Source organism: Neofelis nebulosa, chromosome 16 (assembly GCF_028018385.1).
Source record: "Neofelis nebulosa isolate mNeoNeb1 chromosome 16, mNeoNeb1.pri, whole genome shotgun sequence".
NCBI classification, from domain to species: domain Eukaryota; kingdom Metazoa; phylum Chordata; class Mammalia; order Carnivora; family Felidae; genus Neofelis; species Neofelis nebulosa.
The window spans coordinates 25,675,905-25,692,961 of NC_080797.1; the positions used below are offsets into that span (position 1 = coordinate 25,675,905).

Below are 17,057 nucleotides of genomic sequence, written 5' to 3' on the forward strand. Positions count from 1 at the left end.
AAATGGCTTTGCTGAGCCCTGCTCTAAAAGCCACGGGGAGGTTCTGCCGGGGTCACACAAGGAGCCACAGAAGAAAGAGTGTGAGGAAGATGCCCATCCCTTCTGGCAGCTCACTTACATTTTAAAGTAAAAATAGCACCTCCATGTCCATGTGTGTTTGAACACGTGGAGTAGGAGGGAAACACCACAGCCTCGAAAGGCTTGGGGCTCAAGCGTTCACGCTGCCGACGGCTGCGTGGCCAGGCTCTTCCCCTCGCGTGGGCTCGAGATTTTTATTTGTGGGATGGGGGACGAGGATGGGGAGAATAGGAGGTCAGTGAGGTCAAGGGGACCAATTCGCTAAGATTCTTTCCCGGTTTAAGACTCTAGTGATCAGGGGCACCTGGGTGGCTCGATTGGTTGAACGTCTGACTCTTGGTTTTGGCGCAGGTCGCGGCTTTGTGATTTCGAGCCCCACGTTGGGCTCTGCGCTGACAGTGCAGAGGCTGCTTGGGATTCTCTCTCTCCCTTTCTCTCTCTGCCCCTCCCCTGCTCACGCTGTCTCTGTCACTCTCAAAATAAATAAGTTAAAAACCAAAAGACTCTGGTAATCAATGAAATCATATGGGACTATGATTTCAGTTCGTAGAAGAGGAAACCATTTCACACGAATCCACTATATTGAATACTCTGCTCATTAAGCTTTGTTAAGAATACAGGAATGAGGACACGATGTCTGAGAACAGGGAGATGGTGAGCTCAAGTGGAAACCTGTCATCAAGAAGAAAAATCAGAAGAAAAACTCAGCTAGAGGGGACACGACACAGGATCTGATAGACAAGGCCGTTATTTTAATTGCTCAGAGCTCAGGATCAGTTTTTTTTTTTTAATGTGTATTTATTTTTGACAGAGAGAGAGAGACAGAGCATGAGCGGGGGAGGGGCAGAGAGAGAGAGGGAGACACGGAATCTGAAGCAGGATCCAGGCTCCGAGCGGTCAGCACAGAGCCCGACGCGGGGCTCGAACTCACAGACTGTGAGATCATGACCTGAGCCGAAGTCAGACGCTTAACCGACTGAACCACCCAGGCGCCCCAGGATCAGTTTTAATGAAAGCACATTAGGCCAAGAAGCGAAATGGTAGACTGGTTAACAGGGGCCACAGCAAAGCTGATTCCATGGAAGAATAGCCACTGTTTAGGCTGGGAGGGATTTGGGGTTAAGTAAGCGTACATCTTTGGCCTCTCCAAATAAGCATATGCACCTAGTATTGAATCGTATACTACATACAGTGTGTTCAGAGAAGAATAAATACATGGTCCAATGCAGGTCACAAACCACCTTGTGATGTTAATAGTGAACTTGTTCTATATTCTAACAGGAGCCCAAACTGTTGCTGTACCCTTCCTGTGGTAGATTAAAACTTACAATGAGGGGCTATTTATTAACTATGCCAAAGGAAAAAAACAGGTCAAACTCAGACCTTGTAGACTTTGCAGATACTATTTAAAAATAAAACAAAACCAGGTAAGCCGGTTTGGAAAACAGAGAGGAAAGTAAATAGATCTCTGAGGGACACAGGTAATCTTTGCTAAAATTTGAAATAGTTAAAAAAAATTTTTTTTAATGTTTACTGATTTTTGAGAAAGAGACAAAGCACGAGCGGGGCAGAGAGAGAGGAGACACAGAATCCGAAGCAGGCTCCAGGCTCTGAGCTGTCAGCACAGAGCCCGACGCGGGGCTCGAACTCACGAACCGCGAAATCATGACCTGAGCCGAAGAGGGACGCTTAACGGACTGAGCCACCCAGGCGCCCCTGAAATAGGTTTTAAAGCAACAATGAAATACCACGGACAAAAACGCACAAAACCTGGCAGGTCCAGCTGGGGTCCGGTCAGAGCTGTAGAGGAAAACAACTTTACTGGGGAGAAGAACTCTGAGAAGCCGCCAGTCTCTGGATGAGAAAATGCAGGTCAGCATCTCTTTTGCCTTTGGAATGAATCTGCCACGAGGAATGGCAAGAATATATAATGGAAAAAAAGCCATTGGGATGAAAAGAAAAATAATGCTTGTTTCTAAGAATGCTGCTGCTTTGTTTTATGAACTAGTCTATTTGTTTTGGCTGCAACTAAACTCAAGAATGTTTTCTGCATATTTTACAGCGTAGTTTATAGACATCAAAGGAACAATCTCTCCTTTCATCATTATTTACACATAAAAATAATGCAATTTGTGGTGCATGGAACATGTTACTTCTTAAAAAGCTCTCGAGTCTAATTTATTAATTGCTTGAGATTTAAAGTTAAACAAGGGTGAGATGCAAATCACATGTTACTCTGAAATATTGTACCACCAAACCTTGTTTTATTAATGAGGTGGTGAACAGCTATATGAATATTTATTTAGGTGGTTAGAGGGCTTGATGAAGAATCCTAGAGCAAGTGACAGAAACATAAAAGCAAAAGCGTTCTGCCTCTCTTGAAGAAAATGGGGGCTGTTTCTTTGTTTTTAATTCCACTTTTTCCTGTGTGCTTCCAACATTAAAGCATTCCTGTAACCCACCAACCACCCCAGATCTCTTGCGCTCCAAATCTTTGGTTTCAGCTGCTACTTCTGTGCCGTGGTAGCTACAGCCTCCTAGTGACAACCTGAAAGTGACATTTTGGTCTTTCCTGACGGCTCAACAGCATCACATTAGTTCTTTTTTTTCTTTGCTTTTTAATTGTATGCGTTTGGAAAACACAATACACGTACAAAAACTAGATTTATTTTGATTCATTTACTGATTTTGATTTAGTTCCTGAGATATTCCGGTAAAGCTATCAATTAACTCTCTACATTCTATGTTTCCTTATGCAACAAATTCCCTAAACACACACACACACACACACACACACACACACACACACACACACACGGCAGAATGAGCTAGGCGTGTCTTAAATTTTGTTCCATGATTTATAAGGCACATTTATGCAGAATAAACAATGATAATACAACTGTTTATTCACAGCTTTACCCTGTTCTCACTAAGAATATGTAATCACTGCTGGAAAATATACATGTAGGTACATATGTATGCACACTCATTCTATCTTTTTTGGAAAAGTATATACACACCAACACACACATACACAAATACATACACTCACATACATATATACATCCACCCTATTTCCTTTTGTGAAAAGCTACCCAAATCTCAACCTATACCTATCAACATGGAATCATATAAAATAGAGTCAGACAAACTTAGGAAGTCAGGTGTTACACTTCTGTAGCAACAAAGCTGATGACAAACAAAGTCCCACCAGGCATCGGAATCCAGGGGCCCTTCCTCCCACCCCTGTCTAGCCTCCTCCCTGTGCACTGTGGCCTCCCCACCTGCCCTCCGAGCCGCCGACCCTGCCCCAGCTCTGTGCCCCACGCCCCTAAATACCCTGTAGCTCTCTGCTCCAAATACCACTTCCTAGTCCGACAAATGAGATGATCTCATCTAATTGTTGGGAAGAAAGTCTGATTAAACAATCTCACATTAGAGCGTGAACGACTTCAAGTGCTTTTTTAGTATGTTAACACACCAAGGATGTCTGCGTCTTAAAAGAGGAGTTTGCCAACCCAAAGCCTTAGATATTTAACGGCAGTTTGTGTGTGTGTGTGTGTGTGTGTGTGTGTGTCCCTACTCCTTTTAAATGCAAGGTTGGTGATGATATGCTTAAAACTGCCTTTAAAAAATACCACAATAGACTCAAAACTTAGCATGTAATAATGAGAAATTATATTGTTTAAATCAACTAAGTCCGTATTTTGGGGTGCCCACTAATGTGAGTGCTATGCAGAAACCAGAAACAATGAAAGGATCAGTAAGTGTTGAGAGCTTCATGAAAGTAGAAGGTCCCCGGGGAGGGGCAGTCAGAAAGGCTTCCTGGAGGAGGCAGGTGGGACCCTGAGATGGCTTTGCTAATACTTGACAAGTCTGAGCGGTGGAGAAGAGGCCGCAGCATGAATGGAAGGTACACGGCATGAATGGAGGCCGGATGGAGGCACTGACACGGACTTGGGAGCAGGGAGACCAGTTGGCCAGAACAGAATGCACATGTGGAGAAATACTGACAAATCTGGATGGGCTTTGAAAGCCTGGCAGAAGGTCTGGATCTTGCATTAGAAGCAACCCTCTAAGTTCAGTCTACTAATGTGATCTTCCAAGAAATTAAAACATCATCAAAGCACAGAAAATGAAAACCAAAAAGCCCTATCCCCCCAAATGGCCACTTGCGCCATCTTGAGACCCATCGGAGCAAATTTAAATGTATGTGACAGTCTTCTCACGCACAACATGCTAGCGATCTTGTCTCATTTCCCATAGAGACCTACTTCATTCTTTTCAAATGGCCTCGTGGTATTCCTTTGTATGGATGTGCGTACCCCAATTCATAGTTCTCCTAGCTTTTCGCTCAAGTAATGTTACAAAGATAGTGCCTGTCTTCAAAGGTGTGTCCACAGATCACTTCCTACCTGTGGAACTGCTGAGACAAAGGCCGTGTGTTTGTAAAGTGTCTGCCTTCCACAGAGGCTGCCCCCGCTTATGCTCCAACAACTGTGCATTCTCAGGTATTTTTTCAGATTCAAAATTTATGCCTACCAAGTGGCAGCCGAGCCCTTCAGAACTTTGCAGTTTTGATTTACATTTCTTTAATTATGAATGAGAATTAGCATATTTTTCACAGGTTTGCTGGATATTGAATTTTGGGTCCATATCCTTTGCTTTTTTTGGTCCACTGGCTTGTTAGTCTCTTCCTATTGATTTCCAGCCACCCTTGGTAAGGCAGGGAAATCAGCGATTTAAGATTTCTCTGGCAGAGTTCTTCATACTGGACTGAGCTGAGAGACTTTTGGCAGCGACGCCAGCTGAGAGGAGGCTGTTTTCAATCAAGTGCAAGTTGAGAAGGGCTCTGAAGAAGGGTCAGAGCAGAGGAATAAGAAATATATTCTAGCATTCTGGTGACAGACCAGAATGGGATGAATTGGGATGAAGGACGAGAAAGGACAAAGATGACCCCAACATTTCTACAAGGAAACAGAAAGACTGGGGGTAACCCCGACAGACTAAAGAAGAGCCAGTTTGGAAGGGCAGATGCTAATCCAACGTTGTAGTTACTGCGTCTGACATAGTGCATTCTCTAAATGAAGCTGATTTACAGGCAGTGTGAGGTACAGGACAACTGGGAACCAGGCTGAGGCTTCTGGGAAGCATCCCTGTAGAAGTGACAGCTGAAGTCACACGGGGGATGAGCTCATGGAGGAAGGGAAAAGGAGAAGCAAAGCCGGGGACACAGACTCGGGGAACACCCACAGGGAGGAAGAGAGACCAGTAGAGGAAAGAAATAAGAGAAAGACCGTCTAAACTAGGAGAAGAGTGAGTTTCGAGAGCAGCGGTTAGCAAACTATGGCCAACGGGCCCAATAAAGTTTTATAAAAATAAAGTTGTGTTGGAGCACAGCCACGCCCATTTGTTGATATCGTCTAAGGCTGCTTTCACACCACAGAAGCAAGAGCTGAAGAGCTGCCACAGAGATCTTATGGCCCACAAAGCCTAGAATATTTGTTACCTGGCCCTTTACAGAAAAAGTTCACCAACCTCTGTTCTGGAAGGAAAACCGTTGGTCAATATGGTCAAGTGCTGCATTGAGTCAGTGGATGAGTAGAAATGGGAAAACACCACCGAATTTAGAGAAGAGGTAACAGGTCACTTTGCAAACTTCCCGTATCATGTTGGGATTGGAAAAGGGACGCTAAGGGAACATTTGGAAGAGTTGAATCATATAGCACGTACCCAAAAAGGCAGAGCAAGTGGCTGGTCGGCAGCTAGCGAGAGAAGCAAGAGGGATAACAGAATGCTGTTTATCCACCTGCCCATCCATTTCCTCCTTGTTTTAAGAAGGTTGAGCAGCACCTTGTGCGTGGGGACCAAGAGTTGGAAGTTGGTTTCACCAAGAAAGTAGGGGCAAAGGAACGCTTGTAGCAGCAGTATTCTAGTAAATACTGAATAACTGGCTCTCAAAAAGTCTTTGTAGCAGTGCGCACGGATTTCCACGGTGCACATATTCCAGCTGGCAGAATTCCTAACAGTGTAACAATCAGCTCGCTCCAGCTAGTACAAGCCTGGGCCAGCACACCGACTGGGTGTTGCTGTCACCCATGCTGATGGTGGGGGAGGAAGTACCGAAGACAAGAGCAACGAGGTGAATTTTTTTTTTAATGGAGTCTTTTTTGTGTTTTTTAAATTATTTTTTAAATGTTTATTTTTGAGAGAGAGAGCGAGAGAGCGAGAGAGAGAGAGAGAGAGAGAGAGAGAGAGAGAGCACAGACGGGGAAGGAGCAGAGAGAGGGAGACACAGAATCGGAAGCAGGCTCCAGGCTCCGAGCTGTCAGCACAGAGCCGAATGCGGGGCTCGAACTCACGAACCGCGAGATCATGACCTGAGCCTGAGTCAGATGCTTAGGTGACTGAGCCACCCAGGCACCCCAACAAGTTGAATTCTTTAGGAATAAATCCTGGGAAGCAGGAGATAGTATTATGATTTGTAAAAGGAAGAGGCATAAATTTCACTATTGATAAGCAGTAAAAGAGAGGTTTATCAAGAGTCACCCGAGACTCAACAGAAACCCAGGTTCTCTGCTCGAGAGAGAGAGAGGAGTGAGAGAGAGAGAGAGAGAGAGAGAGAGAAGGAGAGAGGGAGAGAGAGAGAGAGAGGACAAACAGCCAATTAAAGCAAGACATCACAAAATTATTTAACATAATGAATATATGAAATCATGACCAAGCCTTCTAACAATTAAAATTCTTTCTAACCCAGTGCTTCTGAACATACACATGTATGTGAATATATATAATTATGTGTATATACACATATGTATACACATAGTAATCATTCAGTAATTTTGGTTGTGGAGGCTTACGGTTAATGTATTTCAGTGCTCGTTATATTCATCATACTGACTTTGTAATAGTTTCTGATATAGTTCAGAAGTATTAAAGATTAAAATATTTCTAAATAGTTATTTTTTAAGTTTTTAAAATATAAAAGAAACTGATGCAGATATATTCCGATATTTGATTCACCAAAGCAGTTCATACTTTGGATCATGCAGTAATAAAATTCATGTAGTGACTTCCAAAGAGTTTACCCAGCCGTTGGTGAAGAAGAATCTGTTTTCACCTATATTCTTTGAATCACTCTCAGTCATTCACGCATTCCTTCATCGAACCCTAATTGATCCCTTAGTATATACAAGGCAGTGTCCCAGAGGCCGAAGGAATTTTTCATAACGCTTGAAAGTTTTGTCTACTGAAAAAATAATAAAATAACTCGTCTTTAAGTAAAATAAAATTTTGCCAGAGAACAGAACTGAAGGAAAGGTATGGGGTAAACTACTTTGGGGGTGGGAGAGAATGTTCATTTCTTCTCGGCTCATTTATTGTTCTGGCTTCTTCTTGCTCTAGGAAGCGAGGTCATAATTCACTACCACACGGTACCCAATTATCTTCCAGAGCATTCTTCCTGGAAAATGGCACTTAGGCTTTCTGCTAGTATGACTGAATGGTTCTGTCTTCCTTTCTGAGGGTGCAGCCAAGCCTTCTTGGGTGGGATGGAAAATACATTTCTATTCTTAGCATTATTAATTCTAATTCAGGAGGGCACAAAGAAAATGCCACTTCCCCCGCGCCCTTAGGACATGCATGCAGGGGAGACAAGAATTAAATAATGAACAGGTTCCAAACAAAGCCATTTGATGCTAGGCACTGAGATTTCTTTCTGTTTCTCAATGCTACTAAAACCCCACAATGAGGTTTGTAATTTTATTCTTTGGGAAATGGATTCCTGTAAGCTTTTAGCACAGTGAGAATTGCCCAATCTTATGAAATATTCTCTTTTCCCCCCTCAAGCCCTTCTGGTAATACAGACCAGATTTCTAGATGTCCTACTGGCAGCCGACCTTTTCTCGTGAACTCCAGTCAGTGGCCAAGGGAGAGAAGCATCAATGCTTTAAAATCTCTTTTCTATGCCTGCAAGCAAAAATTTTACAACATTTCTCCTTGATATGAAATCTCTGCTTGGACATCTGGCTTCACAGTGAGGAACTTTCAATACTCCAGCTTCAAAGAAAGGGCTTAGCCCTGGTGGGGCAGTGATGCCAGAAGAATGTTCCACAGTCTTTCTATAGAACTATTTCTAACAATTTTCCCCCAGTGAACTTCTGTGAGTTCAGTGGATATTGCCAACTAACATTCAGATAACTTTGCTTCAGTGGACAGCCTTTTGGGAGCCTTCCCCTGGTATATGCAGATTACCCTCTCAGATAATATATGCAAGGTGCAGGGTATTTTATTTGAACCCACCTAATCAGGCGAAACGACTCCCTATTATCACAAGATCGAAGTTATTTATGGATATCTGCTATACCACCCCAAAATATTTACATGAGAATGAATAACATGAGAACAAATTGACGTTCTTAGTGCTGAGAGCCTGGATGTATGAGGCGGCATCGTTCATTCATTCAGCACATTTCTGGCACTTCCCCTGGTCCAAATGTTGCAGCAAGCGCCCGTTCTCAAGAAGCTCAGAGTCTAGTTGGTGAGGAAGGAATTAATCAAAAGACAAGTTTTGCAATCGCCTATCTGCAATCCTGAAATAAAAAAATCCTCCAGAAACCACAAATTATTTTTGAAAGGTTGTGGTTTAACTTGTGAGACAAGAAAACCTGCCTGCTGCTGTGAGGGTTCCTAGCCTCTCTCCGCCCCTCTCTCTGCCTCTCTCTGTTATACCGGCACGTTTCACTGTGCACTCGCGTGTCTGGGTGCAGCGTGCCGCCCCCACCCCACTGGGGATAAAGGACAAGCTTCGAATCACCTTCCTGGAATCTGCAAACCCTGATTTGCAAAACCTATCCAACATCAAGGTTTTGGATAAAAGGTTGTGGACGAGTGTCACGGCGCAGCAGAAAAGTCACTAGAGGAGTGGCCAACGCTGGCAAGATCTTCCTACTCTGACCCTTCACGGAAAAGACAACATTTAAATCTTAAATAAGGAAAGGACCTCACACACGGTTCGTGGGATCTCAACACGAATGCTGAGGAACGTGTGATGAGGTGGACAAAAGGGCAGCATCTAGACAAGAAGCTCTCCAAGTTTTTGGTCTCTGGACTCCTTTACGCTCTTAAAAACTCAGAAGAGGTTTTGTTTATGTGTGTTCTGTTGATATTGACCACATTGGAAGTTAAAATTAAGGAACATTAAAATATATGTGTACAAATTCATTCTAAAGTAAGTCATGAATCCATTATGTGTGACTATAAATATCATATTTTTCATAAGGCATGACTGTTTTCCAAAGCAAAAAAAATTAGTGAGGAGAGCAGCTATGTTTTACTTTTTTCCAAATCTTTTGAATGTCTGGCTTAGTAGAAGGTGGCTGGATTCTCATATCTGCTTCTGCACTCAATTTTTATTTTTTAATTTTTTTTTTTTTTACTTTTGAGACAGCGAGTGTGAGCAGGGGAGAGGCGGAGGGGGGTGTGGACAGAGGATCTGAAGCAGGCTCTGTGCTGAGAGCAGCGAGCCTGATGTGGGGCTTGAACTTAGCAATGGCGAGATCATGACCCGAGCCGAAGTCAGACACTCAACCGACTGAAACCAAGCACAGAAACCAAGAGTCGGATGCTTAACTGACTGAGCCACCAGGTGCACCAGGAAAGAGTATTTTAGTAGCCTTTTCAGATGATTGTGGATATTCCTCTGGACAACATCAAAACTTGATGAGTGGCAGATTTTTTTTTATTATTATTACATTTTTAAAGTTTATTTATTTTGAGAGAGATGGAGACAGCACGAGTGGCAGAGGGCCAGAGAGAGAGGGAGAGAGAAAATCCCAAGCAAGCTCTACACTGTCAGCACGGAGTCCGATGCAGGGCTCAGGCTCACGAAACCGTGAGATCATGACCCGAGCCAAAACCAAGAGTCAGGTGTTTAACTGAGCGAGCCACCCAGGGACCCTGACAAGTGGCAGATTCTTAAAAGTTGGCTGCACTATGCCATTTGAAACTCTTAGAGGTGAACTTTGCACACTGCTACATTAAAATCCCTTGTTCTCTTTTACGCTCTGCAAGGATCTTTTACCCACACGAGAGTTGGTAATACCAGGTACTGGTCATTTGGAAAACACTGGTTCACTGAGTTACATACATCTTCCAAATGTTGATACACTTCATTATATTCCTCCCCCTTCTTCCCATTCACATCATTAGTAATGCCACTGACCTCATCAGAAAAGTCTTTATGTACTGGGAAGCTGTCAAACTTGCAGTGCTGATCCCAGTTTTCCAAATTTCTGATTTTTTGCTTGAAAGCTCAAATTTTATCATTAGCGACAATATAGTCAGTGGTTGTCCTTGAAGTGCCAGGTTGACTTCCTTCCTTTTCAAGAACACCTCTGCCAGATAGTCAAATCTGAATAAGCACAGTTTGCCTGTCAATCGCTCCTTCCAAGGGCCTAGAGTTCAGCTCACACTCAAACAAATGCAGAACTGCTTTTCCTCGAGACAACCGCCCTACCTCAGTATGCAGCACGCTTTGTGCATACCTCCTATTAATATTAAAAAGACGTGTTCTCGAGGGTTGACATTTAATAGAATTAATGCACTTTATGGCTTCCATTTTCGTCTTAGAGCACAAGTATGTGGTGGCGAAGAAACTAATCACTACTCATACAGTTTAGTGACGATGTTGCGTTTTGTGCGAAGACACAAGCAGTTTTATCCACCGTTGGTTTTATACCATCAATGCAAATGCAGAACACAGTGAAAAAGGCAAATGATGTCTTAGGGGTATTATGAAAATAGTTTTGACCTTGTGGCGCCCCTGAAAAGGCAGCCGGGACCCACAGGGGTCTGAGGACACCCTGAGAACCGCTGATTTGGATCATGAAGCATTTTGTATGCCATGTTGGCAAGTATAGACTTTATCTTGCAGGCAGACTTTATCTTGCAGGCAATGGAAAGCCAGTGGTGGATTTTAAGTAGCAAACCACATGCTCATCTTCGTGTTTTCGAAAGGTTACCTGATCGACAGTGGGACGGATAGAGTTGGGAGGGCTGAGTTATTGGTAGTGGTTCTACAAAGGAGGGATTGTGATAGGTAAGGAACAAGATGACGGTCTAAGAAGACAGGAGCTAGTGACTGCGGAATGAGGTAGGAGTTTGCAGATATTTAGGCATTATTTCCGGCAATTGACCTCAGAGAGGTGAGGGAGGGAAAGGATTCATTTCAGGGGACTTCCAGAATCTGATTTGGGTGACCGGGTGGTGGTACTTTAATTCAGATTATCAACACAACAAGAACAGGTCGGGGGCAATGGAAGAGTTAGAGGAAGTTCAGTTCAGTTTACAGGATGTCTAGTTTGAGCAGCCTAATGGGTCATCCAAGTGAGAACATGTAAGGGTAGTTAGAAGTCTGGACTGAGAGGGGCACCCAAGTGGCTCAGTTTGTTAAGTGTCTGTCTCACACTTGGTTTGGGCTGAGGTCATGATCTCATGGTTTGTGAGTTTGAGCCCCACGTAGGGCTCTGCACTGATGGTGTGGAGCCTGCTTGGGATTCTCTTTCTCTCTCTCTCTCTCTCTCTCTCTCTCTCTCTCTCTCTCCCTCTCTCCCTTGCTCTCTGCCCCTCCCCTGCTTGTGCTCTCTCTCTCCAAATAAATAAATACACTTAAAAAAAAAGTCTGGATTGAGAGCTCAGAAAAAAGTCTAGGTGGTGATGAAGATTCAAAATTCGTTTGCATGGAAGCTACATACATGGAAGGGGTGTGACTGTCCAGGATGCGTACAGGCAAAACAGAAGAGGTCTTGCCTAATACCAACATGTGAGTGCTAAAAGGAGGAAGAGGAGACAAGGCATGGGAGTGGGAAAGAGGGTTTCAGAACGAGAGAGAAACTAGGAATGTATTGCCATGGGGCTGAGGGAGATTTTAGAGATTGTTTCTGTGGGAGATTAAATCACTGTTCATAGATGTTCATGGACTCTTTCTAGAGTGCTTCTATAATTTTCCTGCCCCGCTGATGTGGATGAAAATAAGGCTGTGGTTGCAGGGATGTTTTTTCCTACTCATCATTTTGTACTCATATAACCCACCATGAAGAGGAAGGCCTGAACTCATTCTAACACCTGGAGTCAAATGCAGCCAATCAACAGCCTGAATCCAAGCCAGCACTGTTTGTTATGCGGCATGATTGTGGCAATAGCTGACCAACACAGGTTCCTTGTTAAATGTTATAAAGGAGTCAAACGGGCTTCTAAGATCAAACAGATTTTACAACACCAAATGGAGTAAGTAAATAAAAGTAAAAACTAGCAAAAATGCACTGAAGCCCTGAAATAGGGTAGTAAGGGAAACAATACAAAAAAAAAAAAAAAAAAGGAAAGAAAATCCTCAAAAGCCTGTGTCAAGGAAAGAAACATAATTCTGGAGCATACTAGAGTATTGCATCACGATACAACTTCCATATCTGCCAATATGCTCCAAATCATCATTCATTATGAGTTAACAAAATCCTGAGAAATCTCATTAATATCACCAAATCTGGAGGAAAAAAAGCAACCTAAACGGGAGAGGGCATCTGATGTCATTTTGGAGTTTGAATTATCCCAATTTGGCGTGGATCCCTGAAGTCCTGACCCCTTCACTTTTCTTGGAGACAGCCTGGATATTTACCCATTTTTCCACCCGTTCATCTCCTTTTCTCACAGTCCAAACTGGGAGAATTCAAACCCCACAGGGACATCAGATGCCCTCTCCCATTTGGTTGTGTGAACCCCAGCCAGACTACACACACACACCTCCGAGCTCTTCTTTTCCCTTCCCTCAGGTTAGAGAAAATGCAGACACCACAAATAAATTTGACTTACAGAGAGGGGAGAACCACTAAGCTTCAGAAGCATATATTGAATATTTAACAGGTAGAGCTATTCTGGTCAACAACTGAATTTATCCTGGTTAATCTATCAAAGTTAACACAATAAAGAGAGACTTCTTCAGGAATCTCTCAAAAAAAAAGGCAAATCATTTACATGAGGGAAAGCCTAGTGTTGCTCAGCCTTCTCCACAGCAATATTAAATGCTAGGTGAGCAACGTTTATTGTCCTCATGGGAGAACATATGAACGAGAACATGGTGCTCATCTAACATATTGTTCAAACATAAAGGTTAATCGGCAGACATTCTTAAACATGAACAATTCAGGGGCGCCTGGGTGGCGCAGTCGGTTAAGCGTCCGACTTCAGACAGGTCACGATCTCGCGGTCCGTGAGTTCGAGCCCCGCGTCGGGCTCTGGGCTGACGGCTCTGAGCCTGGAGCCTGTTTCCGATTCTGTGTCTCCCTCTCTCTCTGCCCCTCCCCCATTCATGCTCTGTCTCTCTCTGTCCCAAAAATAAATAAAAAACGTTGAAGAAAAAAAAAAAAACAAAAACATGAACAATTCAGAGAAGATAGTACCATGAGTCTTGCAAAACCAACTTGACGGTGAAATCCAGCCAATTAAGAACCAAATCAAAGTAAAAACTTTAGAAACGGAGTCACTGTGGTAAAAGGCCTAGGGGTAAGCACCACATCCATTAAGGACAGCATGAGTATTAAACTAAAGGCTATGGTTATGGACAAATTGTGAATATCACAAACCTGGACAGTGTAAAAATAATATCACCACCCTGCCAGGAGGTGGAAAGGAGGGGTTATGAGAGGAAATATGCATGCACTAATGTATGCCTTTTTCAACCCAATATTAAATTCTGTCCAAAAGTCCAACAATTCCTTCTTTTGACACTAGTTTCTTTCATCTGTTGAACTGAAGTAAAATTAACTTAAGAGACCTTTCTAAAACAAACAGGAATACAGAATCTGGAGTATTATCTCATTTTGTGACTATTTGGCTTTCCTTCTCTTTTTTCCTCATACGTACGATACCTGAAATCATGTTCACCTTAATGCTATGATGTAATTTCTTTTTCTTAAAGTTTATCTATTTATTTTGAGAGGTGGGGGGAGGGAAGGGCAGAGAGAGGCAGAGGGAGAATCCCAAGCAGGCTCTGTGCTGTCAATGCAGAGCCCGATACAGGACTCAAACTCACCCACCGTGAGATCCTGACCTGAGCCGAGATCAAGAGGCAGATGCTTAACCAACTGAGCCACCCAGGCGCCCCTGTAAACCACATGTTCATCGAAAACTATCTTGTGAACATTTTCAATATCCTTATATATGCTTCTCCAACACCATTTTCAATAGTGCATAGTTTTAATTCATGTATGATGGCAAAAAAATACCGAAAGGAAATAGAAAACGCTAGTATTGTGGGTGCCTAGCATGTAACGGGACCTTGATAAATAGTTATTGGATAAATGAATGAATGAATGAATGAATGCTAGAACAAACATCCTTTTGGCTAGCTAAAGTTCACTGCAACCCTTTAACTTCCACCTTAGGGCAAATTCTGGAAATGGGTCCAAACTTGGGCATGCCTCTCAGGCAATTTAATAATGATAGGGGTTGCCAAATTATTCTCCAGAAATGTTTTATCAGGTTACACTATACCACTCTGGTGGCCCTTATAAGTGGATTTTAGTAGACTACTCTATACCCTAACTTCTCCCCAAAGAATTACTTTAAAAGAAGGTTTGTTGATCCACGGAGACATTATTTATTGTAAGCTATGGCAGGGTAAGAATCAGGTTTACTCTCTGTCCTCTTCCCTGACCGCCAGCTTGGGAGCTCAGCTCCTCCCCAACCCAGAAAGTGGGATGAAGTACATTTCATAATTAGCAAGCACACTCCTTATCCAGCACTCTTTGCTTCTATTGTTTCAACACTAATATTTAATATCACAAAATATTAGGCACATAATGACCTTGGGCTGGTTACGTAACCTCAGAGCCTCAGTTTTCACACTTTTAAGATGGGGGTGATAGAAATGCCTTCCTTATAAAGATTACTATAAGGCTTAAATGAGATAATGGAATTGGTGATGAATAAAAATGTCTGGCAGACAGCCTGATACATAGTACATGTTAAGTAAGTATTAGCTATTATTCCTTTTATGTTTTGTGACATAGTCTGGAAAAAAAAAAGCAAGGCGAGGAGTGCTAATGAATTATTTATCTTAAGTAGGTTATTAAAAAAAAAAAAACAAACCCACAAATGTCATTCACTTTACACGTAATCTAATTGAGTCAATCAAAAATGAACTGTAGCTTACCTACATTATAACTTTAGTTATTTTCAGGTACCTGTGTTTGGAGGTCATAATATCACATAATCTATATTTTAATATGATATTATGTATGTACTTATATACTACCATCTTTTAATTTCAGTCTTTAGGAACTGACACTTTTTTGGAAATTAGGATCACAGTGTTTTTCCATTTTGACAGGTAAATGGATTAAAACTGCAAAAACACTTAAAAATAGGCAGTTGTGCTAGTGATATTGCTTTCAAGATTTTTTTTTTTAGTCTTAAGAAACATACTAGAAACTGTGCTGTAAATCTATGTTTTCCCTTTCTGTGTATATTGGGATTCAACTATTTATTTAAAATTTGGAACTTAGCTACCACATGGTATTTGGAAAAGAAATGCACTTAAAATGAAATTTGTAGGGAAGTCTGGGTGGCTCAAGTGTCTGACTTTTTTTTTTTTAATGTTTATTTATTTTTGAAGGAGAGAGAGAGAGAGAGAGAGAGAGAGAGAGAGACAGAGTGTGAGCAGGGGAGGGGCAGAGAGAGAGGGAGACACAGAATCCGAAGCAGGCTCCAGGCTCCGAGCTGTCAGCACAGGGCCCAACGTGGGGCTCAAACTCATGAACTGTGAGATCATGACCTGAGCTGAAGTTGGACGCTTAACCGACTGTGCCACCCAGGCGCCCCTAAGCCTCTGACTCTTGATTTTGGCTTAGGTCATGATCTCATGGTTCCTGAGGTCGAGCCCCGCATTGGGCTCTGGGCTGACAGCATGGAGCCTGCTTGGGATTCTCTGTCTCTCCCTCTCTCTCTGCCTCTTGCCCGCTCATGTGTGCACATTTGCTCCCTCTCCCTCTCAAAATAAGTAAACTTAAAAAAAATGAAATTTTTATACAACTAAAAGAGTTTAAACAAAGTATTCAACTCGAAAATGAAAGTTACACAGATCAGTGAGTACCTACTGTGCATTTACAAATGAGAAGAGCTTCACAAATATTTTTTTCAACTACCAGAATATAAAAAAAGAAACCTCTTCTTTTGTCATGTATCACATGTAGGGGGAAAAAAAAAGCTCACTGATGGCAATATATAGGGAAAATCTCATTAAGAACAAAATAAAGTAAGTCCTCACCTCTAAGTGAGGAGGCTGGAAGGAATAGCCACCAAGATTTTGTCCATATCTGAAGGGTTTTTATTCCATTCAGTGTTGTCCAGGCTTAAATAAGAGTGTATTTTAAAAAGCAACTTACATTAACACTAACTTTTCCGTAAATTACTCAGATTGCCCACAATAGGCTATAGAAAAGAAAGACGGAGGGGTTAGGCAGAAAAGGGCAGTGATAAAACCCAAATGTTTCTTTTATTTTTCCTCGCTTTGTATGATTACTCGACATGCTTTAAGCATTGTTATAACAAAGTAAAATCACTGAAAAATAATCTTTTGCTGGAAATTCTTAGAAAAAAAATTTTTGTTCTCTTTTAAATCTTATTTATAAAGGTTTCCAGATGCTTATCCTCACAGATTAAACACAGCATGATGTAGACACTTACAATAATATTCGCCGCGATGAAGCCAAGAAAAAAACTACTTTGAGATCTAACTGCCTATCACCTAAAGAATCAGGGTCCAGGGAATTTTCTGTTGCTATTAAAGGCGTGATTCTCCGAAGCCATTTGGAAACGGCCTAGGTTCTCAGCAGCAACGCATCTACCCTGTACTATGTCAAAGCACATCAAATGGTTGGCATTTCAAACCTCAAACAGGTTATTTCTCATTATGTGAATGCATAATG

At 42.3% G+C, this 17,057-nt stretch overlaps 1 protein-coding gene across 14 annotated transcripts in view; it reads right to left on the minus strand.

Annotated features, from left to right (window-relative positions):
* Positions 1-17,057, minus strand: part of CEP112 (centrosomal protein 112) — a 413,866-nt gene that overhangs the window by 71,861 nt on the left and 324,948 nt on the right. The gene's annotated exons all lie outside the window — the stretch shown is intronic.